The following is a 27,278-nucleotide window of genomic DNA, read 5'->3' as shown; positions in this document are numbered from 1 at the left end:
CCTTGATTAATGGAAAGAGCCATCTATTCTGTTAAGTGGGAAACAAAACACCAGCTCTCTCCTCTGCAGGTCGCAGCTAGGCAGTCAGCTGAAGCCCTTCCCACCCCCCCTATTTCTAGGGATGTAGAAATACATCCCTAATCCTTCTGAGCCTGCTTTATTGTTGCTTTTTCCATTGTACTTATTTGCTTCTAACATACCACGAAATTGATTATTTATTAGTTCTGGAATTTAAGCTTCCTGAGGGCAGGGAACTTCATGATTTGTTAACTTAGATACTTTGATGGATACTTGGTACCAGTTAAGTATTTAACACATACTTACTGAATAAATTAAATGAATGGAAGTTAGAAATGGTTCAGAGAAAGCTTTGCTAAGATTTATATTTTAAAATAATATATGATAAGTTCAAATTATAAAAAGAAGCATTGTGAATGCATTTTTCAAAAATCTAAAGCCTTATTCTATACTTTCTACAAAGTTTCCTGTTAACTAGTCTCCTCTGATCTGGTCTCTAACAGTCTACAGCCAGATATGCCACAGATCCCATTTCCAAATACACTCAAGTGTGTACTGAATTGTGATTTCAGCAGGTTATGGAGAATACTTTGAATACTGCTCTAGGAGTTTTATTTGCCACTTTTATTGGACACACCTTGTCCCTATTATGCCTGTGTGGGCATTTACAAGCAAAAGGGACAAGTTCGTTTCAGCCATTATAGGATGCCAGTAAAAGTGACCATAAAAACAAGATAAATGCTGCCTTTCTTCCTGTCTGTTCCTCATGCAGTAGTTCTGGCTTCTTAAAGAGAAATCAGACCTTATTTGAACAGGGATGTAATGATGCCACCAGTCGTTTGTAAAGCCAAAAGCTCATTCTGTGCATGCTCCTTTTCAGGAATCTGCTATAATTCTAAAAAAAAAGCAAGAGTTGCAAACTGGTGGTCCACAGGCCACACCTGGCCCATACAAAGAAGGCTGTTGTTTTGTCTACATGTTTCAAAAAAGAAGGGGTTGGGGAGATAGCTCAGTTGCTAGAGTGCCTACCTCGTAAGCACAAGGCCCTGGGTTCAATCCCCAGCACCGCAAAAAAGAAAAGAAACTTTTGGAATTTATTGTTAACTTTCAGAGGATGTTTTCCACCAAAACCAGAATGCCCACTCCTGTTGCAAAACCTGGCAGCAATGGCAGGCCTTTCTGCAGGGCCATAGCTTATTGAAACTAAGCCCGAGCTGCCTGTTGGACCAGGCAGGTGCTTTCAGGTTGCGCCATCAATCCCAGGTCACTTTTCCTGTCATGTAGTACGTGCCTCTACAGGCATGGGGATCGACCACCTTTGAACTGAGGACAGACCGGCTCTGGCTCATTTGTGTCCTGTCTGCTGTTTCAGACTCTTAGCAGCCATGTGAGTCAGTCAGTTTTTTTTACCAGCCTCTTTGAACTTCAGTACCAACCTGGGCTGGCATCTCTTATATTTATGTGCTACATTATTTTGTTTTTGTTTTTGTTTTGTTTTGTTTTTGCCAAACAATATCCTTTGTTTAATTTATTTTTAATTTGTTCGAATTAGTTATACATGAAAAGAGAATGCATTTCAACTCGTTGGACACAAACGGAGCACAACTTCTCATTTCTCTGGCTGTACATGTTGCAGAGTCATGCCATTTGTGCAATCATACATGTACACAGGGTAGTAATGTCCATTTCATTCCACCATGCTTCCCACCCCCCTCTAACTCCCCTTCCCTCACTCTCCTCTGCCCAATCCAAAGTTCCTCCATTCTTCCCTAGCCCCACCCCCCATGGATTAGCATTCACATATCAGAGAAAACAACTGGCCTTTGGTTTTTTGGAATTAGTTTATATCACTTAGCATAATATTCTCCAGCTTCATCCATTTATTTTCAAATGCCATAATTTCATTCTTCTTTAAGGCTGAGTAATATTCCACTATTTTCTTTAATCCATTCATCTGTTGAAAGGCATCTAGGTTGGTTCCATTGTTTAGCTATTGAGAATTGAGCTGCTATAAATATTAATATGACTGGGTCACTGTAGTATGCTGATTTTAAGTCCTTTGGATATAAACTGAGGAGTGAGATAGCTGGGTCAAATGGTTCCATTCCAAGTTTTCTGAGGAATCTCCATAGTGCTTTCCAGAGTGGTTGCACCAATTTGCAGTCCCACCAGCAATGTCTGAGTGTACCTTTCAACTAAATTTGCTCTCAGAAAATATTTTGAACATACTCACACAGAAGGCAGAAAGATGAGAATACAAAGATGTCTCAAAACAGGAGCGATACCTCTCAACTAAATAATAAAGTTCTTCAAATAAAACAGCAGAGAGCTAAGCAGTAGTTGAAGGAGTAGAAGGGGTTTCCAAAGCTTCCCTGAGGGTCTTACTTCATTTCTCCATTCTAGTGTGTAACAAAGAGCCCTATCCCTCACTTCGCTGGTTTTAGGGCCACATTTTATCTTTGCAAGATGAAATAGATCATCAAAACATTTGATTCTGAGTTGATTTAAAAGATGATAAAAAGGTTCTCTTACACAGAAATATTAGCTGACCTATCTCTGTTGAGATTCACTTTATCAGGGTCAAAGAAGAAATCAGCCCTCAAAATAATCAGTTACATGTCCTTTTAACTGTCAGAGAAAAAAATGAAAGTTTCAACAATCTCACAGAACCTTTTGTCTTATTTCCCCTGGACATTCTGTGTCCTCTTCTGAAATATGTCATCACCATATGAACAGAAGCTTCTAACCTGTGGCCTCCCAGAGTACAGTGCCCCGCAATGCAGTGTTGTCATGTTTCAACATGATGGTGTCTTCCAGTTCATACTTTAAAACAAATCCACCACTTTAAGATTCATTTACCTCTTTTCACAAACCACAGCCTACCAAGCAACCAAAACATGGGGGTTCTTCAGTGGGGCTGGGTAGGAAGCCCCATGCACCCCTGTGAAATGACCTATGATATCACAAACCTTGAGTTTGTGGTTTCACTTTCCACAATTATACTTAGTTAACTCAGAATCGATTAAACCATGTTGGTCTATTACCTACTGTAACTCTGGGTCCCCTACTCTGTACGATGCCTGAATGCAAAACAGACAAAAAAGGATACTCCTTTTGGTAGATGCATCCTATGTCAGGGAGCTCAGTTTGGTGCAGAGTTCAGTTTGGATTCTGGCCACAAACGACCTTGGTCAGGTGACTTTCTGAAGGGACTATGCATGCTTATACATGGTGGCTCTGAAGTCCTTGTTCTTGGTCTTAACACTGAACTCTTACAATAAAATGGGCAGTCAAGTGAGGAGGAATCTCTAGGACAGAGGTCAACACAGGAAAGCTACATTTGACATACTATAGTAGAGGCTACAATTATTATTCAGTCCAGAGTTCTGGAAAAGCTTCACAAAAGAACTCTCAACATTAGGTTGCAATGAAAAGGATGTGAGAACTCAAGAGAGGACTTCAAAACAGAAGAAAACACTTGAAAAAGTAGCAGGGCAGGGGAATGTAGGTGTATGTATGGGAAACATTGCGGGGTTCAGTATTGTTGGCATTTGTGTGATATTTATTTAAGTAGAAAAAAATAAATAGGAAGGCTCTGTAAGTAGATGCAGAGGACTCCGAAGGTCAGGTTGAGGATTCTGCTTCTCATTCATGGTCACTCTCTCAAGTGTTCTTGAGTAGAAGCTAATGACAGAGTCACATAACATCTAATAATTTTTAAATACTGTGTATCAAGCATTTTGCTATGACTTTGGCATGAGTCATCTCATGTTGGGCCAGTCCAAAAAAAAAAAAAATATATATATATATATACTGTTATTGTCCCCATTTTATCCATCAGGCAACCAAAGTAAGAAAGGTCAACATTTCCATGACTGTGTAGGGAGAGCAGGAGTCAAGTCCTTTCTGACTCCAAAGGCCTTAAATACAGGGTTCTCATTCAATAAGCCAGAGCTTCACTTTGGCAATAGTGGGTGTTCAGAAGAGGGAAATATTGAGAACAAAGGTATTTGGTGCGGCACTTGGCAGAAAGTTGGTGCTAAAGAAAATTATGAATTTTAGGGACAGTTGAACTTGATGGTTTAGAGGAATGCTCAGCTGACAATATCAGGTAGGCATCATGGTTGAGCAGCTAGCAGATATGTCACAAATGGAAGCCACACACCAAAGATGGCAGAACCAAGAGACAGAGAGGATGATGACTTTGTGGAACCATAGTTTTTTACCCCTGACCATTTTACATGAGTATAAAGGCTTAATTTTTCTAAATACTAGACTTAGGTCTGTGTTATCAAGAGCTAATCCTACTTCATTTGATATATGCATTATACAAATTTTCACTTCAATAATGGAAAAATGTCATTCTATCATCCTGTTTTCATTGAGATCTGTATCTTACAGAAATATGGTTGAGGAGTTTCTACCATTCCATTCTGGTTCTGCTGCTGCATTCAAAGAGGGTTTCTTGCCTACCCTACCATAAAATGCTAGTCCAGGTAAAGTTGAAATAACCAAGCCAAGAGGTTTTAGAATGATTCATTCAAAGTTTAGGCAAGGAGAACATTTTCAACTAAAAAAAAAATGGTAAATCAGAAGCATTCAAAATTCAAAGTACCTTTGTTGCTGGGAAGAAAGCTTAGGAACAAAGTTGATTTTTACATTTAGAGACATGAGAGTTGGTCTTCCCAGTTTTTTAAAAAGAGGTATCAAAAGAAATCTATTGCTAAAGAAATAATGTGAGATTCTGGGCTTTGTGAAGATAAAACTAAAGACAGGGTGATTTAACTGGCCAGAGATCCAATCTCACTTCCTCAGGATCATTAGGAAGAAAAGTCAGAGTCTGGACTGCAGGTGATGGTATGATATGGTTAAGAGAATTTACTGTCCCGTCTTCAGATGATTTTTAGAGTGAGTATCCAGTACTGGGAGCCACACCATGAAAGTGACAGGGAAAAAAACAGAAGCCATCAGAAAGCAACCAGGCTGCAGGTTCAAGTGAGAAAACCCGGAATGTTAGAGAAGGCCCAGGGGAACATCAGTTACCATTCTCCTAACTAGTTGACCTTTACTAACTTTTGTCCTATAATCTATTTTCTTTTCAACATCCAGAATGAGTTTTTTATATCGTGAATCAGGTCACTCCTCTGATTAAAATACTTCAGTAGTTTCCTCTTGTAATTTGGAATAAAATTCATGCTCCTCCCCCCTATCTGCGTTAGTCTTTCTGCATGCACCTTGATTTCAACCATCTGGGTTGTCTTTTTTTTTTTTTTTTTTTTTTTTTTTTTTTTGGTACCTTGATATTTCAAGCTCATTTCCACTTCTAGGGGTCTCTGTTCTTGCATTTCTCCTAGACATTCAAACACCTGATTTTTCAGTATTATTTTTCAGAAAAGCCTGCCCTAAACATTTTTTTGGAATCAGAAGTGGTTTTGTTTCAGATCTTTGTTCCTCCCCTTAAGATCATTCTTCCTTTGCCTTGTAAGCGAAGAAGCTACTGGAGAGTTGCCATAGGGTCACAACAAACTAATCATGAAACATTTTGTACAGGGCCTCTAATTTTATGTTGTCACAGTGCTCCATAAACCTTAGTTCTCATTACTATTTAATATATATGTCATCATGTTAGTTACTTTATGTATCTATGTTTTTCCTATATTTATTGTCTATTGACACCCAAAAGCATATGAATTCTATCAGTGAAGAGATCTTGAGAGCTTCTAAGTAGGTACAAAATAAATAATTTGACATTTAATTTAATAGGGATAAAACAAGACGATAAAGCAGGAAGAAGGGATTTTTCAGTAGTCTAATCCTGAACCTTCCGCTATCCGTGTCACCATGGTCACTTTCAGGGCCTGGGTTTCCTCTTTCGTACGGCTCTGGACTCTACTACAAGTTTGCTTGTTTTATAAGGTTATGTGTAAAGCAGGAAAAGCACGTGTCAGGCAGTAGAGGGCAGCAGTGTGTTGACAGAAGCACCTGCCGCTGTATTACCCAAGTGTCCTCTAAATGAATGATCTTCCTACTCAAGGAATCACCTTGTATTTAAATTTCCCATTAAGTCATGACATCTTGTGAGATAAGGAAAGAACTGATGTCTTCAGAGAAATAAATTGTAGACTATCTTTTTCATTTCTGTAAAAATGTAATTTTCAATTCAGGGATGAAGGAAAACTGTTGCCTTCTGATTTCATCCAGGTGGGACGTCAGGAGAACCAGAAGAACTAGGTGAACTGGGTTGACGGGAGTCGGGTCTCTAGTCCCCAGCTGTGTGCTGTGCACCCACTGTGTGAACTTGGGAGGCTGGGAACAAGCAGTAAAAGGTAACTTATCCATATTTATCCTGCTTATAAACTTGAGTTAGAGAGTAAAACACCAAGCGGTCAGAGATTAAGTAATATGCTTAGAACCATACAGCTAACCAGACAAGCCGATAGGAAGGCTTCAATTATTTTCTAATATAATAAGTAATTTCTTGGTTTAAAAGTAACCAAATGAACTTCTTGTCAATAAACAAAAATCAAGATCCTAGGAATATTTTTCTCCTTGCTTAAAAAGTCAGATCTTTAAGTATAAGGTTCAGTATTCAGTTAATACAGTATCTAGCAGTTCCCAAGGAAACTCAAGACAGTTCAGGAATCCTCTGAGAAGACTGAATTTCTGCTCCATCATCCTGCTTTCTTTCTTTCTTTTTGGTTTATATTTAGAACCGTGTTCAGTCGGCCTTACTTCATGGGTCTATCATTCTGAGTAATTTCTCATCTAAATCTTATCGCTCTCTTCTCCCATCTCAGCCGTTTTCCCTTCTTTTTCCTCAGCTCAAAAGTAGTAACTACACTCAATAATTCAGGCATTAATGTTTCCATCTGGATACCAAGAAGAAAGGGGAAACGTGCAGGGAGAAGACACAGAGAGGTTTCTGAGTAGGGGGAGAGGAAAAGCCGGGCTATAGAGTTGGCCTTGGCACAGCCAGCAGCCAAGTGTGTGCATACAGTCAAACAAACCCTGCAGATGATTACAAATCAGTCAATTTGGTCTGGTAAGGGAAATGCAGCCTATTACTTGAGAACACTCTTTATTTAAACTCCATCTTAAAAGAACAACCTATGTAAAGCTTCCTTTTTATGTTCAAATATAATTACAGCTTTCTCTAGATGCCTAAGCCTCAGCTTCAAGTGGGCCAATACTGCTGCATGGACTTTGTACTGTATATTCCTGGTTCAGTTACCCTCCCACGCACCTAGAAGATGGTTTCACACGCCTTTCTCTTTCCTAAAAGTTCCAATAAACTCTATCCTTCTTCATTGAAGATCTTACCTCTTAATTTACTGGAAAAAAATAAACCGAAGCACCCAGAGACTTACACAGATTCTCAGTACAACATCAACCCACCTACCAGCATCTGCACCCACTGATTTCTCAAGCACTATTTTAAGTTTATTTATCCCCATTTTCTGACCACTCCTTGTACTGATCCTTTTCACAGAAAATTTTCTTTAGATTTTCTATACTTGCTGTTTCTAAGTCCTTCCTCCCATGCTTTCTCTTACACCCACTCCCTTTGGACATGAAGGCCCACTTCTGCACTGAACTCTTGTCAAAGCACCAATGATCTCTGCCTTGACAAAATCACAGTTACATCAGTTTGCATTCAACACATTGTTCACTACCTCTTCCAAATGCTTTCTTCACTGGATGCCAGGGCATCACAATCTCCAGGGTCTTCTACTCCACTGGCTGATCCTTCTCTGTCTCTTTTGCTAGGTCTACTTTTCACCATCATTGGAGACCCTAGGCTGAGGTTCTTAGTCATCTGTTTATGCTTCTCCTTTGGTGAGTTCATTCATGGATTTTATTGCTATCCATATGTTAAAGACTCCTAAATTAATATTTCCAGCAGATTTTCTCCCATAGTTCAGATTCATATTGCCAACAAGCTTATTCTGTAAATCTCTACTTGGAAATCGAACTAACATAAGAAACTTAACATGTTCAGAAATTAATTCCTAAATTCTCTGAATACCTACTCCACTCTCATTGTTCTCAATTTATTTGAGGGCAAATCCATTATTTTCTCAGCTCAAACACCTTAGAGGAATACTTGACTCCTTCTCTTTTTTCATGTTCTCTCTACTTTTTCACGGTCCACATGGTAATCACCAGGATATCAGTTGACTACCTTTAAATTATGTATGAAATGTGACCACATCTCACCTCCATCACTGCCCTCATTTCCCATCTGAATCATGGCTATAACTTCCTAATTAGTCTTTCTGCTTCCAATTTTGTTGGTCTAACAGTCTATTCTCCACATTCAAACCAGAATAAGTCTTTTAAAATGTGAGACATATTTTGTCAATTTTTTGCTCAAAATCACTAATCATTTTTCATTTCACATGGAGTAGGAACTGTACTCTTACATTTCAAAATAAAAGTTTCTAAATCTATGATCAGGCTTCATTCTCCCTCTAAACTCATCTCCCATTTTTTTCTGCTTTTGTTCCTTTCATTCCAGTTACATGTATGTGATATTTCTGAAACATTCAAAGAAAGCTCCTGCCTTAAATTCTGTCTTCCCTCTTCATGGAATTCTACTTCCCCAGATAGCTGCACTGCTAACTTCTTAGCTTCCTTCAAGTCTCTATTCATCTTTGACATTTCTTTTTAATTAAAAAAAAATTTTTTTTGTTGCTACATGAAAGTGGAGATCTTTAACATTTCTAAATGAGGCTAACCCCTTACCATCACTGAAGAAAAATGGGACATACCTGATATTCCTAATTTTCTTTACCTAGCTTGATATTATTGTTTTTTATATTATATTTATCAATTTACCAAACTATATACTTATTTCACTTAATTTACTAAAAAATATACTATGTATCATGTTCATTCTTTGTTATTAATTTTTTGCCTTCTTCTGATGATATGTTTGCCCCATGAGGTATTGATTTTAATTACTATAGCAAGTAGAATGGTAGATAAGGAAGTGATATAAAATTTAAAAAGAGCAATGAATTCTTTTTTTTAAAATTTATTATATTGTAAACAAATGGGATACATGTTGTTTGTTTGTACATGGAGTAACAGCATACCATTTGCATATTCACATATTTACATAGAGTAATGATGTTTGATTCATTCCGTTATTTTTTTCCTTCCCCCCCACCCCTCCCTGCTCTCTTTTCCCTCTATGTGCAGTTCCTCCTTCCTCTATTCTTGTCCCCCTCCCACCCCCCATTAAGTGTCATCATCTGCTTATCAGTGAGATCATTCCTCTTTTGGATTTTTGAGATTGGCTTATCTCACTTAACATGATATTCTCCAATTTCATCCATTTGCCTGCCAGTGTCATAATTTTATTATTTTTTATAGCTGAGTAATATTCCATTGTATATATATACCACAGTTTCTTTATCCATTCATCAATTGAAGGGCATCTAGGTTGGTTCCATAGTCTGCTATTGTGAATTGAGCCACTATGAACATTGATGTGGCTGTATCTCTGTAGTATGCTGATTTTAAGTCTTTTGGGTATAGGCCAAGGAGTGGGATAGCTGGGTCAAATGGTAGGTCCATTCCAAGTTTTTTTTTTGTGTGTGTGTGTTTTTTTTTATTTTTATTTTTTTAAATTTTTTTAATTTTATTGTAAACAAATGGGATACATGTTGCTTCTCTGTACATGGCGTAAAGGCATACCATTTGTGTAATCGTAAATTTACATAGAGTAATGTTGTTTGATTCCTTCTATTATTTTTTCCCTTCCCCCCACCCCTCTTTTCCCTCTACACAGTGCTTCCTTCCTCCATACTTGCCCCCCTCCCTAACCCTAACTCTAACCCTAACACTAACCCTTCCCTCCCCCCATTATGTGTCATCATCCACTTATTAGCGATATCATTCGTCCTTTGGCTTTTTGAGATTGGCTTATCTCACTTAGCATAATATTCTCCAATTTCATCCATTTGCCTGCAAATGCCATAATTTTATCATTCTTTATGGCTGAGTAATATTCCATTGTATATGTATACCACAGTTTCTTTATCCACTCATCAATTGAAGGGCATCTAGGTTGGTTCCACAGTCTGGCTATTGTGAATGGAGCAGCTATGAACATTGATGTGGCTGTATCTCTGTAGTATGCTGATTTTTAAGTCCTTTGGGTATAGACCAAGGAGTGGGATAGCTGGGTCAAATGGTGGTTCCATTCCAAGTTTTCTAAGGAATCTCCACACTGCTTTCCAGAGTGGCTGCACTAATTTGCAGCCCCACCAGCAATGTATGAGTGTACCTTTCTCCCCACATCCTCGCCAACACCTGTTGCTTGTATTTTTGATAATCGCCATTCTAATTGGGGTGAGATGGAATCTTAGGGTGGTTTTGATTTGCATTTCTCTTATTACTAGAGATGTTGAACATTTTTCCACATGTTTGTTGATTGCTTGTAGATCTTGTTCTGTGAAGTGTCTATTCATTTAGCCCATTTGTCGACTGGATTATTTGAATTCTTGGAGTAGAGTTTTTTGAGTTCTTTATAGATTCTGGAAATTAGTGCTCTATCTGAAGTATGAGTGGCAAAGATATTCTCCCACTCTGTAGGCTCTCTCTTCGCAATGCTGATAGTTTCCTTTGCTGAGAGAAAGCTATTTAGTTTGAATCTATCCCAGTTATTGATTCTTGCTTTTATTTCTTGTGCTATGGGAGTCCTGTTAAGGAAGTCTGATCCTAAGCCAACAAGGTGAAGATTTGGACCTACTTTTTCTTCTATAAGTTGCAGGGTCTTTGGTCTGATTTCAAGGTCCTTGATCCATTGTGAATTGAGTTTTGTGCAGGGTGAGAGATAGGGGTTTAATTTCATTCTGTTGCATATGGATTTCCAGTTTTCCCAGCACCATTTGTTGAAGAGGCTATTTTTTCTCCATTGCATATTTTTGGCCCCTTTGTCTAGTATGAGAAAATTGTATTTATTTAGGTTTGTGTCCGTGTCCTCTATTCTGTACCATTGATCTACCTGTCTATTTTGGTGCCAATACCATGCTATTTTTGTTACTATTGCTTTGTAGTATAGTTGAAGTTCTGGTATTGTGATACCCCGTTTCATTCTTCCTACTAAGGATTGCTTTAACTATTCTGGGTTTCTTATTCTTCCAGATGAATTTCGTGATTGCTTGCTCTATTTCCATGAGGTACGTCATTGGGATTTTAATTGGAATTGCATATAGGGGGAGACCAATACGGATAGCAGCTGACTTCTCAACCCAGATTCTAAAATCTAGAAGGGCCTGGACCAACATATTTCAAGCTCTGAAAGAACATGGTTGCCAACCAAGAATCCTATACCCAGAAAAACAAAAGTTAAAAGAATTTACAAATAGAAAGCCTGCACTACAGAATGTTCTCAACAAAATATTCCATGAGGAGGAAATGAAAAACAACAATGGAGGTCAGCAAAGGGAGGAACTACCTTAGAGAAAAACCACTTGAAGGAGAAACCAAGCCAACTTAAAAACCAAAAATAAGCCAAATGACTGGGAATACAAATGATATCACAATAATAACCCTGAACGTTAATGGCCTAAACTCCTCAATCAAAAGACACAGACTGGCAGAATGGATTAAAAAGAAAGACCCAACAATATGCTGCCTGCAAGAGACTCATCTCATAGAAAAAGACATCCACAGACTAAAGATGAAAGGATGGGAGAAAACCTACCACGCACATGGACTCGGTAAAAAAGTGGGGGTATACATCCTTATATCAGATAAAGTGGACTTCAAGCCAAAATTAGTCAGAAGGGATAAAGAAAGATATTTCATACTGCTTAAGGGAACCATAAATCAGGAAGACATAACGATAGTAAATATTTATGCCCCAAACAATGGTGCATCCCTGTACATCAAACAAATCCTTCTCAACTTCAAGAATCACATAGACCACAACACAATAATTCTGGGCGACTTTAATGCACCGCTGTCACCACTAGATAGATCTTCCAAACAAAATCCAACCAAGGAAACCATAGAACTCAATAACACAATCAATAACCTAGACTTAATAGACATATATAGAATATTCCATCCATCAAAGTGTGGATACACTTTCTTCTCAGCAGCACATGTGTTATGCCACAAAGCAGCCTTAGGAAATGCAAAAATATAGAGATACTGCTTGTGTTCTATCAGATCATAATGGACTGAGAGTACAAATCAATGACAAAATAAAAAAAGGAAATTACTCCAACACTTGGAGACTAAATAATATGCTATTGAATGAAACATGGATAACAAAAACATCAGAGAAGAGATTAAAAAATTCTTAGAGGTCAATGAGAACAATGATACAACATATCAAAATCTCTGGGACACTATGAAAGCAGTACTAAGAGGAAAATTCATTGCATGGAGCGCATTCCAGAAAAGAATGAAAAGTCAACAATTAAATGAACTAACATTACAGCTCAAAGCCCTAGAAAAAGAACAACACAATAACAGCAAAAGTAGTAGAAGACAGGAAATAATTAAAATCAAAGCTGAAATCAATGAAATTGAAACAAAAGAAACTATTCAAAATATTGACATAACAAAAAGTTGGTTCTTTGAGAAAGTAAACAAAATAGATAAACCCTTAGCCACACTAACAAAGAGAAGGAGAGAGAAGACTCAAATTACTAAAATACATGATGCAAAAGGAAATATCACGACAGACTCCACTGAGATACAGAACATAATGAGAAGCTACTTTGAAAATCTGTATTCCAACAAAATAGAAAGTACCAAAGACATTGACAAATTTCTAGAGACATATGCTCCTCCCAAACTGAACCAGGAGGACATACATGATTTAAACAGATCAATATCAAGCAATGAAATAGAAGAAGCCATTAAAAATCTACCATCCAAGAAAAGCCCAGGACCAGACAGATTCTCAGCCGAGTTCTACAAGACCTTCAAAGAAAAACTCATTCCAATACTTCTTAAAGTATTCCAAGAAATAGAAAAGGAGGGTACCCTACCAAACTCATTCTATGAAGCTAATATCACCCTCATACCCAAACCAGGAAAAGACACATCAAGGAAAGAAAATTTTGGCAAATGGTATCCAAAAACATATTAAGAAAATTGTGCACCACAATCCAGTGGGGTTCATTCCTGGAATGCAAGGATGGTTCAACATTCGTAAATCAATAAACATAATCCATCATGTCAATAGACTTAAGGATAAGAATCATATGGTTATTTCAATTGATGCAGAAAAAGCATTTGACAAAATACAACACCCCTTCATGCTCTAAACACTAGAAAAAATAGGGATAGGAGGAACATATCTGAACATTGTAAAGGCTATTCATGCTAAGGCCATGGCCAATATCATTCTTAATGGAGAAAAACTGAAACCATTCCCTTTAAAAAAGGGAACAAGACAGGGATGTTCTCTTTCACCATTTCTATTCAACATTGTCCTCGAAACTCTAGCCAGAGCAATTAGGCAGACTAAAGAAATTAAAGGGATACGAATAGGAAAAGAGGAACTTAAGCTGTCACTATTTGTGAATGACAAGATTCTATATTTAGAGGATCCAAAAACCTCCTCCAGAAAACTTCTAGACCTCATCAACGAATTCAGCAAAATAGTAGGCTATAAAATCAACACACATAAATCTACAGCATTTTTATATGCAAGCGACGAAACAGCTGAAAGGGAAATGAGGAAAACAACTCCATTTGCAATAGCCTCAAAAAAAAAAATACTTGGGTATCAATCTAACTAAAGAGGTAAAAGATCTCTACAATGAAAACTACAAAACAGTGAAGAAAGAAATTAAGGAAGACCTTAGAAGATGGAAAGATCTCCCGTGTTCTTGGATAGGCAGAATTAATATTGTCAAAATGGCCATACTACCAAAAGTACTATAAAGAGCACTGAATTCTTTGAATTTTTTTTCTTTTTTAATATTTCTTTCATTTGTAGATGGACACAATAATTTTTTTTATTTTTATGTGGTGCTAGGATCAAATCCAGTGCCTCATACATGCTAGGCGAGCACTCTGCCACTGAGCCACAACCCCAGCCCCAAGATCACTGGATTCTACCTGGGAAAAAAGGTAAGTTCAATTTCGTTAATGGGTTTATTCCCAGCAAATTAGTTTGAATAAAAGTTGCCTGAGGTTATAGGAAAAGAAAATGAGTAAGAGAACACACGATGCACTGAGTTACAACAAATGAGGTGGGCTTTAGAAATCCCATTAGAAGATTGGACTTGGCATGCTAACTTGTAATTTGGACAGAATGTTCCTAGAAGTAGCCTAGTTCTGGAATTAAGATCCACAAACCAAAACCATGACCACAGTTGCTGCATTGGATTGGAAATGATGATAGTCTCCATAGTTGAATGAGTGACTTAATCCCAGTAAAGTAGAACATGAAAACAACATATTATTCAAGTTGGGTTTGTAGAGGCAAAAAGGATTTTTCTAATTAACATAACAATTCCATTATCTTTTGTTTCCTTATATGTTTCATTTTAATTTCTGTCAAAGTTACACAAGAAATAAAGAAGATACTCACCAGTTCTCCCAAACTTTTCATAGATTAAACAGTTCATCCAAACCTTTCTTTTTTCTCAGTCCCCACTCTTCATTCTCTACTGCTCCAACCTATCTTATCAATTACCCTTTTGGGGATTCCATTTACTTTTTCCTTATGAACACCTTCTATTTCCTAGATTCCATATCCCATTATTTTCTCTTATTGGTGATCACCCAAGAAATTTAGGCACAAGAGAAACTGTCTTAAATGCACATATGTAAAATGGTTTTATTCTACTCAGAAATTTCTTTTTTTTAGGTGAACATAATAAAAAAAGGCTAGATGTAAATATACATAATCCTTTGTTACTATATTGGGAGAGAGATATTGGATATTTTTATGTTCTTCAAATCATTCCGTCTCTTCACATTTTTCTACAAATAGTATAATCAAATAGTAAAGTTGTAAAAATAAAAAATAGAGATACTGGGTGTAGGTTAAATAGGAACTCTACTCAGAAATTTGATTTATAATTTTAGGCAAACTTCTGATAGGAAATAATTTGCCATTAGAATTTTGAAGCCATACTCCATTATTTTCTAGTGTCTAGTATTTCTGTAAAGAAGTCTTATGTCATTTTAATTCTTTCTCCATTAAATAAACATCCTCCTAGAAAGCTGAATATCTTTTATTTGGCACAAATCTTCTGACATTTCATAATGTGCTGTTAGTTAGCTTTTCATCACTGTGACCAAAATACCTGACAAGAACAACTTAGAGGAGGCTAAGTTTATTTTGGCTCACAGTTTCAAAGGTTCAGTTCATGAAAGGCTGACTCCATTGCTCTGGGACCAAGATGAGGCAGAACATCATGGTGGAACATCATGGCAGAGGAAAGCTGCTCCCCTCATGGTAGCCAGAAAGCAGAGAGAGAAGGTTGGGGGAAGTAGGCACAGGAAGCTGAATCCTTTCAGAGCATGCCCCAGTCACTCATCTCTCCCAGGCTTGCCCCATCTACTTACAGTTACCCCCAGTTTGTCCATTCAAACTTGGATGGAGTTGAGTAGGTTACATCTACTGCAATCTGAATCTTCCTGCATTAACACAGGAGGTTTTTGGAGGACACCTTTTATTCACATCTAACACATGCCTACATCCACAACTGAGTACACTTTTATTCATGTAGCTGAGTCCTTTCAACCTAGAAACTCTTATCCTTCAGTTCCATGAAAATTTCTTTCATTATTTCTTTAATTTTTTCCCTCTCTTTTTTCTCTGGCATTTATTTCTAGAATTCCTGTGTGGATAGACTTCTGCGGCTGGCTCTCTAATTTCCATATAATTTTATTATTTTTAATATTTTTATTGTCCTATCCTAATTTCAGGAAGATTTCCTTAAAGTCCAGCCAGTGTTTACTGTGTCTTTCACTTATGCAAATATATCTTTAATTGCTCATATTTGTTTTGTTTTCTGGATTATTTCTTTTTGTATCACTCTATTCGGGTTTCATAATTGATTTTGTTCTTTTGAGAATATTAAGAATGTTTTTAGAAGACTTTTTTTCTTCCCACATATATTCTGTTCCTTATACGTTTTCTATTTATTCCTTACTGTGTGCTTGGTTTGGTCAATATTCTCATATCAGAGCTTTCTTTAATAGCTTTTACTCTTTAAGAGTGAAGTACTGTATAGAGGGTAAAGGAGGGTGGGAGGGGTGGGGGGAAGGGAAAAAATAACAGAATGAATCAAACAACATTACTCTATGTAAATTTATGATTACACAAATGGTATGCCTTTACGCCATGTACAAACAGAGAAACATGTATCCCATTTGTTTACAATAAAAAAAAAAAAAGAGTAAAGCTCTAAAAGCAGGTTGGAAATGAAACTTGTTGACTGAGTCTTTACTGTAAAATGTTCTTGTTGAGCTGATTTTTAGGAGAATTCCTAATATCAGTTAATTTAGGTCTCCTGGGCCAATGTACTTTTAAAATAGGTTTTAAATGTTCTCTTTTGTTACTGCATTCTGAAATACTCAATATCACCAATTGCTTTTAGGAATTCTGCACTATAAATGTGGTGCTTCTCAGTTTTCCCACTGTTAGCCTTAGATTTCTTGAAACTATTAAACTATTTGCTTTTCAATTTCCAGTGTTTTGCTGCTGTTATCTCCTCCTCTGTGATTGGTCCTTTTAGCCTATGCCTCCTTCTTGAGAAAATCCTTTTACTGTTGTTTTAGTTGAGTATAGAAAAGGAACATAGCTTACCGGATGTATTTAATCTTCCATTTTTTACTGGAAATCTTAAGATCAATGAAGTGCTTAAGAGAATCTAATTTATAAGCTCAATTTATTAATTTTAGAGGGCTATTTAAGGGTTTAGCAATGACTGGCTTTTTATATTTTTAAGTTGATCTCATCAGCCATTTAAAGTATTTTGTTAAAAATTACATAAATATAGTTTGAAATGTATAAACAAGTTTAACTAGGTTTACAAATGAATGTAAATTTTGGAGGAATTTATTAATTTCTTTGGCAAATATACTGCTAGACTAAAAAGGAATAAAATATGTAATGACTGGCTGGATTTGTTCATTATCTCCATCTATTACTAAAATGTTTTTTAGATAAGCCAAATGTCTCTATGTTTCTCTCTTCCTTCTTGATTTTCTCTAAGAAAGCTCTTATTTGTGTCATGGTCTCTTCAATAGTGACTAAGTCACAGACTTCTCCAAAAATCTCAACACATGATAAATGAGTGATTCCTTAATGAAATAAGGTTGCTGGTCAGGTGATAAGCTTCAGTTACTTATTTTTTAATGATAGGAGATACAACACTGGTATTGCTTGGACATTTTTTTTTTCAATATATATAGAAAGTGGTATTTTTCTCCTTAATTTCATTATTAAGATTTACTCATGAACACAATAATAAATTAGCCTGTTTATATTTGCAAAGGCTAAGTTTAAATTTTTTAAAAAAAAGTCACAGAAATATTTCAGTTTTATTCACTATGCTAGTTAACCAGAACAGAATAAAGGAAGCAAAATCTCCTTGTCCCCAGGTTTGCTATTTTTAGCTGCCACATAAAACAAGTGCTTTGCTTTTAGCTTATTATTAACTCTCACAGATTATTATGCCTCTACATAATCTTATTTAACCTAAAATGTTCTGATTATTTTTATGTCTGTTCAAGTATACAGAATTTGACCAACACTTGTTTTTCTTTACATATGTGCTTATTTAAAAAAAATTATCTACCAGTCTTGCTATCTTCCTCCACTTCTCAGTGCTGGAGATTGATCCCAGGGCCTCTTGCATGCTAGGCAAGTGCTCTACAATTGTCCTACATTCCCAGCCCTTGCTGTCTTCTTTTATTCATTATTTTTATAAACTATGTGATAGCTTTAGAAAATTTACCAGTTACTGCTTGGAGAATGTTAAACCATCTAATGTTTTCCTCATACTAGCCATTCTTATAAGAATCTCTACATTGTTCTCAGAATAAATAAAGGTGACATGAAATGTAATATAATTTCATTTTATTCATCTACTCTCATGTTTGGAATGAAAAAAAGATACTTGCTTCTAGAAGTTTCTACTAAGGAAATAGGAAATAAAATAAGAAAAATCAAGCAGTGTTAATAGAAATAAGATAAATGCTTAAATTTAAAAAAATCCAAACCATGGAATCAAAATGTTACAGATGGCACATATACGAATACTGTTTTTTAAAGCCAAAGGTTGACAATTTCTGATACTTTACTTCATAGAAGGTCTGCTATACAAATCAGTTTTTTACATTCTATTCTATTTGGTTAATTTCTACACTTTAGTACCAGGACTCTGCTTTTCCTAAGAAATGATTGACATGTCGAGCAATGAGAAGTTAAAAAAATAGAAAAGCATGAATTTTAGAAACTTACTTCACATCTTCATGGATATTAGGCATATTTCCTTGGAACTGAGCCTTCTGCAGCAGTAGCTTATCAAGTTCTCTTTCAAATATTCTTGCTATTTCATTCGGTTTATTTCCATCCTGAATTCTAAATCACTAAAACAGAATGTCTTTGAATAGCACCCTTTTTTCTCCATCTTTAGCAGACTATTGAAGTGAGATGTCTCCACAGTCCCTCTTCTCTCCTATGACTAATTTTAAGAAGCTTTCAATGCTCGGAAGACAGTGGTAGCTAAAAGACTGAAGAAAGAAATAAGTGTTTTAGGTTCAAAAGAGCAAGTTATTCATTTACTGAAGGAATGCTCAGGGAAATATTTAGCTTCTGAAATTAAACATTTAGAGAACTAGAGAACATTTAAATATGCCAGCCATGAATTTAGTTTGTCTACTGCATTTTCTAAAATAGTCAAATATATTATTTCATCAAAAAGAAATGAAAAAAAGACATAATATGTTACTGATTACAACAAGTTTAGGGAAAGATGTGGAGATACTGGAGCCCTTGTGCACCATTGGTGGGAATGTAAACTGATGCAACCGCTATGGGAGCCAGTATGGAGATTTCCCCAAAATTAAAAAAAAAAAAAAAAAATTCAACTGCCATAGAATCCAGCAATTTCAATAATGGGTTTATAGCCAAAAAACTTGAAAGCAGGATTTTGAGAAGACTTTTATATGATGCTAATAGCAGCACTATTAATAACAACCAAGTGAACCCAAATGTCCACCAATAGGTGAATAGATACACAAAATGTAGTACATATAAATATGCCAGAATATTATTTAGCCTTAATAAGAAAGAAAATCTGTTACATGCAACAACGTAGTTTAACCTTGAGGACATTATGCTAAGTGAAAAACATCACAAAAGGACAAATGCCACATGATTCCATTTCTATGAGGTATCTAGTCAAATTCGTTGGAACAAAAATTAGACTGCTGGTTCCCAGGGGCTGGGTGGAGAAGGAAAACAAGATACGGTTTAATAGATACTGAATTTCAGAGTTGTAAAGTGAAAAAGTTCTGGATATTTGTTTCACAGTAGGGTGAATATACTTTATACTAGTGAACTGTTCATTTAAAAATGATTAAGACTATGGGAAAAAAAGATTTAATGCTCTAAAGGATAGTTATTTAAATTATTCTCTGCCTATTGTTCTTTGCAGTTAGAATTACAATTACCAAACATACACAGGAAGAAATACTGATCATCAGTGTAAGTTTTCCAACCTAAATCATGAATGGTGATTTTGTGCAGCTGGCTGGAAGTACATGGTCAATCAGAACACACACATTTGTGCTCTGAGTCTTGGATGGTAAGAGCTTTTGGGTTGGTGCCACGAGACCAATGAGACATCTTGGAGTTAAACCAATCATTGCTACCCCAAACTTCACTGAATTTAAGAACTGAACAAATTCTGAAGGTTCAATCATATAAAATGGAACACAAATCGCATATTGATAGAATCATAATTGGGCCTGTTTAAATCCTGTTACCCCACCTAGCAACTATGTGGTTTTAGACATGTTATTGAACCTCTTTAAACTTTTAAGTTTTCTTTCTTGTTTCTGTATTATGAATGTATAGTAACTACCTGTGGAGCTCTACCTGTGTAGTAACCACCTGTGGAGCAGTGCAATAGATGAGGCATGTGAATGCTTACTGCTATGCTTGGCTCTGAACAAGCACTTAGGAAATTGTGGCTATTATTACAATAACTTTTTATTGAAAGAGATATTTGAAGACAGAACTTTTCTTCTCAGTATTTCTGAGGGATAAAACAAAATCAAACTGCTTTGTGAGTCTCTAAAATTAGTTTTTTGAATTATTTAGTTTTTGTAGATTATTAGATTCTTTCAAGTATTTCATTTTACCATGGCTACCTTCAAACTCTGTGACATCCCATGAGGTACCAGAGAGTTCTGACATCACCCTGAGGCAACAGAAAGAACAGCAGATTTTGAGTAATTATATGACGGGGTAACTTGCTGTTATACTTGCCATGTCACACTGGGCACAAGTGTAAACTTTACATTTTTAGGTGAATCTCCTCACCTGTAGAATTAATTTTTACTAAAACCTTGAAAGGAAACTCAATGTGAAGAATTGTAATCTTGCTTGGTAAGAAACTCAATCTTAATATTATATAGATGAAAATAATAACTTCTTTAGAGTTATTTTAGAGTTAAAATGTATTCTTAAGAATCAAATATATGTAGGCTCTGTATGATTAGTATCTCCTCTTTGTAGACTCACTGTCTAAAGGAAAAAAGTGGAAGTCAATCACATGCAGGCTCACAATCATGGATAAAAAAGGCTGTATATATATAATTTTTTGACCTATACATTGAAAATGCAAAATAATCTCAACCCTTAATTGCCTAATCCTCCATTCTGATCACTGTATTTCTCAGATTCATACATTTTTTGGCCTTTCAAACAGAGGCTGAAATAAGATTCTGGGCTATTTATTAACAGTAGTTTTTCTCCCTTTTCTGCTTATGGAAATAGGTGTAACATAAAGATGGAGCAATAGTTGTGTCATTAAAAAAATCATTTAATATCACGATTGAGGAATAATGTAACACAACAGCTAACCTTTGAGTATGTTTTTATGTGCTAGTCACCTCTAAGAAATATATGTGGGTGATTTAACTTAATATGCACAATAATCTTGAGACACAAATTATAGTGAAGAAAACTGAGGTTCAGAGAGGGAAGGAAACTTGCCTAAGATCACACAACTAATAAGTAATTTTATCAACACTGAGCTTAGGCCACCTGGCTCCTGAACCAGCAAGCTCAGTCCTGAGACTTCCAGCATCTTTCCTTAGATGCTCATGGATAACCTGATGTGCAGAAAGGGGCACTTTCTTCTACCACTTTGTGTATATTTTCCTACTCATTTCATTTAGCTAAAAGAGCAAGATCCTTTATTTAGGCAGGCCTGGGAAGCAGCAAGGCTAGGTCAAACCCAGGGCCTAAGATAAGATGAAAAGATCCAGAGGAAAACCAGAAGTTTGACATAAATCAAAGGGGAGGAGTTTCAAGTGTCAAGGAATAGCAATTGGAGGGTTTCAGGCAGGAAGAGATGAGTTTCAAGTGGCCAAACACAGCCATAAATAAGGAATTACAACCAAAGCCAGGCAATAAGGCAGAAATGTGGCCTGAGGCATGCCAGGAGCCCAAAGTCAGTTCAGATAGCCTAGAATCAAAAGAGTTATCCCTAGAGACAGGCAAAGGAGGAGGGAGTCAAGAATTTCAGGAGTTACGCAAGGGCAGTCCAAATCAGGAAGGTAGGAGGTGGCATTTATTTTAGAAGAGCTTAGTATATTTTCATCTTAGGAAAGAAACTGAGAAGACAATCTAGGTGGTCAAAATTACCACTGTAGTAGTGGGTGAATTAAGAGGATGACAGGAACAGGGTCAAGAGTAAATTAGAACTCAGACAACTGTTTGTAAGACTAACACACCATGTAAACACTGTAGATGAATATGTAACTAGGTATGCTAAGTATTTGGTTAACAAATGAATTTAGTTAGTGCTTAGGGTGCAGAACTTAGAAGCAAGGAAGACAACAAAATCAATCTATTTTTCAAGTTAGCAATGATCTATATTCTACAACCACATTATGTCCAGAATTTTTTTTTCTTCTGGTACTTTTTGTCATATTTTTACAATTACCCACACAAATGCACTCTATAAATAAATTCTGAATTCCTTTAAATGTCGATAAAGAAGATAAGGTATGTGTGATGGGCTGACAGATCTGGCTCCATGAGAATGTTATAGGCCAGACTCTAAAGGAAATAACTAAACAGACTCCATTTTGCTCTGAGACTCCATGTTATATAGGAAATAAGCTTCTCCCATGGGAACACCCCACCTCTGTGTCCATCATCAGTTACTTGGTGTGACATGTTTAATAATATACAATGACAACTCCTATGTAGTAAAGAATTGCTCTCTTTTGATTCCTATTGCTCCTAAACAATATACCATGTGAACAGTAATTGTGTGGATGTTAGTAACCATTCTTTAGTTTGTACCTAGGTAAGGGTAATTTTAACTCACTGCCCCTCTGTGGATGATCTCATGATGTTAATGTGTAATTTCAAATCATAGCAACAGACACTTATGATTAATGTGATTTTTGGTATAAGAACCCCTACAACCCTGTGGTCAGGGTTGTTCTCCCAATAGCCATTTTTTGGGGCATTGTATGAGACAGTCAGCCAGCCGGCTTAATAAAGACTCTCAAATTTGGACTTCTCAGTGGTGATTGGTCTGTTCTTAAGTTGTGCCCCATAACAGTATGTATGAGACTTACCGTGATTTGTGATCCTCACTCATACAGAACTATGGATATTCTCCATATGAACTCATTTCTTTCAAAGTAAAAGAAGTCCAGCTACTTTCTATCATGGATACACAGGTGTCCATGTTAACTTATACATGGGAACATCAACTGACAGGAAAACTATGTTATCAATACCAATATTTTTCTTTAGGAAATTAAGTTCTAGCAGTATAGTCAGGAGACAGAATAGAACATGAAGAATAGGTTTGTTCTAAAGTTGATAACACTAAGTTATCATCAAAAGGGTTGCAATTGCTGGAAGCAGCTACTAATTTAAGGGCTGGGGAGCAAAGTTGAAATTAAAAAAACACAAAGGCTTATAGAGAATGGAGGCTGCATAGAACTGCAGATAAAATATGGGACACACAGTTGAAAATGCAATATTTGAAACATATTTATACTAAATGATTATTCATTATTTATCTGAAATTAAAATTTCAGGAACCCTGAACACCTGTTCCTGGGTGTTCTATGTTTTTATTTGCTGAATGTGAAACCTACCTCTGTGAGGCCATACCCCAGAGCTCTACAGCTCTACAGATGGAAACTGCCAGCTAATGTTGGTGTTTCTGAATGGGGTAAATAGGTCTGATTTTGCAAATCTTTGAAAAGTTCACATTGGAATCAGTGGTCCCTGCTGGAGTAAATCTGGAAAGATAAAGATACTCAAAGGAACTGTAACCCAACCAGAAAGCAAATCCTTTCCTTTCAGTTTGCAGTCTCTCTCTGGTGCCCTCTATTGTCAGTATCTAGCAGGTAGCTGCTGGCAAAGCAGAAAGTAGAGACCCACCCAGACCTAGCATCACAAAGCTCAGCAAGGAAGGGTGGTTCGAATTAGAGAGAAAATATCTTAAAAACTGGCACATGTAGATATAATGTAACAACATTTAAAAAGGAAAATCATGTGATTTAATTGTTAATATCATTAATTTAGAAAATCTGCTGGTGATTAATTATAAACTATTGTTAAAGGAAATGTTTCATACATTTGAGAATTTTCTAGAAAATACTATAAATTCTTTAAAGTAAAATTATTTATTTAAAAGTTAATCCTTCCTCAAGGGTTAGCAGTATAGCTCAGTGGTAGGGCGCCTACCTAGAATGCCTAAGGTCCTGGGTTCAATCCCCAGTACTACAAAACAAACAAACAACAATAACAACAGAATCCAAAACAAAAAACAAACAACAAAAAAAAATCCCAAAACAAAAAACAAACAACAACAACAAAAATACAAGGTGTGTGTATATGAAAAAATTTAAAATTCTATTTTGAATTAAAATTCTTCAGGTTCTACTGGCCTGAAATGCAATTTCAATTTTGAAAATGTTTACAATATTATTTGTATAGTATGAGCACTCTTTCTAAATATACGTTGTCTAACTATATTTTGTCTCACTGAATTTAAGAATTTCCTTCCTAACATCATCATGGGTGATTAATCATTATGATCATTACTTTAAAGAATAAATCATTTAATACAGACTACTGCCTTAATAATAATTTTCTAAATCATCCCAATTATGTATTTTGCATCTCTTCTGTTTTCCATTTTATATCTTATATATACTACATAATTATTTTTTACTCTGGCTAAAAATCTTTGGAAACAGAATATACCTTTCCTAGATCTTCACAATATAGCCTGTGGAACCAAATTATATTTTTTTCTTGATTTACTTGCTTAACATTATAAGCACAAATTATTATATAATTATGTTACTCATATACATAATAATATTTTTAAGTTTCCAAAATATTCCTCTAAATGACATAGATTTAATTATTTTCATTAGGGTACTACATGCATTTTAGAAAATGTAGATGATATTAAAAATGAAAAAATACTAAAAAAAAGAGAAAGAAACAATATACCCACTTCCAAGAAAATCATAGTTAACATTTCAGTGTATTTACCTTCAGGAATTCGTTTCAACTTAAAAAATAATATTTGTGACCAAATTTTTATCTGCAAAGTTATATTCAGCTTCCTTCTCTTACCATAATGGGTATTTTTTTATGATATTAAAACTGTAAAATTAATAAATATGGACTTAATAATCTCTGAATAGATGAGCCATAATTTACTTAAACACTATTAACAAAACATTACTATTTTAAAAAACATGACTTCAGGGTTTGTGTGTGTGTGTGTGTGTGCACATACGTGTGTTATAAACAACAGTGCTCTCCTATGTTACTCTCAGTTATCACTAATTGTTAGTGGATGTACTGCTCTCCTCCAATTTGCCACTTCTAATCTGCCAAAGGTTTAGAAATCATAAAATCAAATGCATTAAGACTATCTAAATTCAGAGTTAATGTGCTTTGAATGAGCTTTTAAAGTCTTCTGAGAAAAATACATCAGCTTTGGCACATAAATGAGGTGCCATTCACTTAAGCAAATTAATTCCTACTCTTATTTTTTAAAAATGCATTCCTCCAGTTTCCTGACGGAATCAAATTGGTTGTTATCATTAAATTTATTTTATGTAAACAAATGTGGGTGCCATTAGATTAGTTATCTACATCCACTTTGTACCAGCTGGAGTGTCTAAAACAGGCGGGAGTGTTTACATGTCCATTAAAATGAGGGATGAATAAGTGAACAAAATCACAGAATTTAATGTAGGCATGAAAACATTACCAATGTCTGTGAAACCATACTCAAGCTCATCAGCCATGGAGGATCTGTGGAACATTCTTTTCTACATGATCAACTGAGCGCAAATTTATTTAATTATAATAAAGCTTGTGAGCATAACACAAAAAAGAACTAGTATTAGAAGACATTTTCACAATGCTTTGTGGAAAGTGATTTAGCAACATGGATTAAGTCTTTAAAATCTTCCCACCCTTTTAAGACTCTATTCTAATAATTCAAAATGCAGACAAAAATGTATGTACAAAGATGTTCATAGTAGAAATATTAATACTATCAGACTGGAAATTTTGAGCATAACTATTAGCAACATGGTGAATGAATTTTGATACTTCTATAGTTTAAATTAATGCAAACATAAAAATGATATTTAGAATCACACTTTAATGATATCAAAAAAGTATGTTTTATCTGGTTAAAAAAAAAAGGGCAAAACTTCCCAAATATGTAAATAAAAGTAAAAGTTATGTGGAGAAAAGTCAAAAAAGAAATGTACACATTTTTAATGATTACCTCTGGCTAATGGAATTATGGTTGATTGTTAAATTCTTTATATTTTTTAATATTTCCAAAACTTTACAAATGTGCTTTTCAAAAATTCAGAAATAAAGAATACATGTTTTGAAAATGTTGAAATCTAGAACCCATGGTTACTATAGTAGAAGCATATTTTTTGTATATAAGAATCCTATTCTCTCTCCATGATAGTTTGCATTTAGACAACCTAGTACTCTTATTGGAAGAATTGGGCAGTTGCCCCTCAGTTTGATGGAGAGTAAGTTAAGTGCCTTCCTTTCTTCAGAGGCTATGTGCCAGGGTCTGATAGTTTTCTCCTCTATATTTGCATTCATCTTCTATTGTGATGGTGGGTTGAACTGTCATATGACTGTTCAGCAAAAGACCTTATCACCCACACTCACTATTTCCAAGTATAGCCATTTGAATATTTTATGAACAGAACCAATGAGGTAATTTTTGGGTTATATTTCTACAAAGAAAGTTCTGTGGGTACTTCTCTGGTTCTCCCTTTTCCCTGGCTGAAAGGCAGATGATGGAGGAGGTACTAAGAGAAGTCATTTTAAACCAAGAGATGGGTGTTGAATATTAAAGTATCCAGAGGAACTTGAAGGAATATCTAGCCTTGACACTAAAAAAACTGCCAAGAGGTCACTTAGTCCCAGATTGTTGTGTAGGACAAAAATAAACTTTGTGGGGTCTTTATTATAGCAGACAAATTAGGATGCTAATTATCACTGCTGTTATTTAGCAGAAGCAGCTGGGTTTGGTTGATTTCTTTTAGAAGATTAGATCACCACTAATTATTACAAAACTGAAATCACTATATTTAGTAGCCATTTGCCAACATTTAAATATCTTAAATAACCAATTCTATAAGCCAATTAATATAGCTATTTGCAAATGGAGAATACCATGATACTTGAAACCAGATGTCCCAGAAGTCATATGAGGATTTTTGGAGAATGAATGCCTTCTTTTCCCAAATTAAAAAAAAATCACTTATTATAACCTATATGGTTCAGCCCCAATTGATGGAGAAGATTCAATGGATTTATTCATCAGGAAATGTTGGAAGTATGTTGAGGTCACATGCCTTCTGATCAGTGCTGAAAATGAGAATTGGGTTCCCAATTATTCACAATAGAATTCCAAGCCCTTTGTATTGGACATGTTAAGCATAAGGAAATCTTTCTTAATGTCTTAAAATGCTGTACTACATTAGAGAAGTAA

The 27,278-nt window shown here is 35.6% G+C and overlaps 1 protein-coding gene across 3 annotated transcripts in view; it reads right to left on the bottom strand.

Annotated features, from left to right (window-relative positions):
- Window positions 1-27,278, bottom strand: part of OXR1 (oxidation resistance 1) — a 431,786-nt gene that overhangs the window by 146,544 nt on the left and 257,964 nt on the right. The window contains exon 1 of one of the 3 annotated variants that reach the window (XM_079105190.1): window positions 18,476-18,775. The exons of the other annotated variants lie outside the window; for them this stretch is intronic. The gene's annotated coding sequence lies outside the window, so the exon portion shown is untranslated. Of the gene's footprint in view, window positions 1-18,475; window positions 18,776-27,278 lie in introns of those variants that run through there. 3 annotated transcript variants of the gene reach the window in all.

This window comes from Sciurus vulgaris (assembly GCF_902686455.1).
Source record: "Sciurus vulgaris genome assembly, chromosome: 1".
Taxonomy (NCBI): domain Eukaryota; kingdom Metazoa; phylum Chordata; class Mammalia; order Rodentia; family Sciuridae; genus Sciurus; species Sciurus vulgaris.
This window is presented reverse-complemented; position numbering and strand designations above follow the sequence as displayed.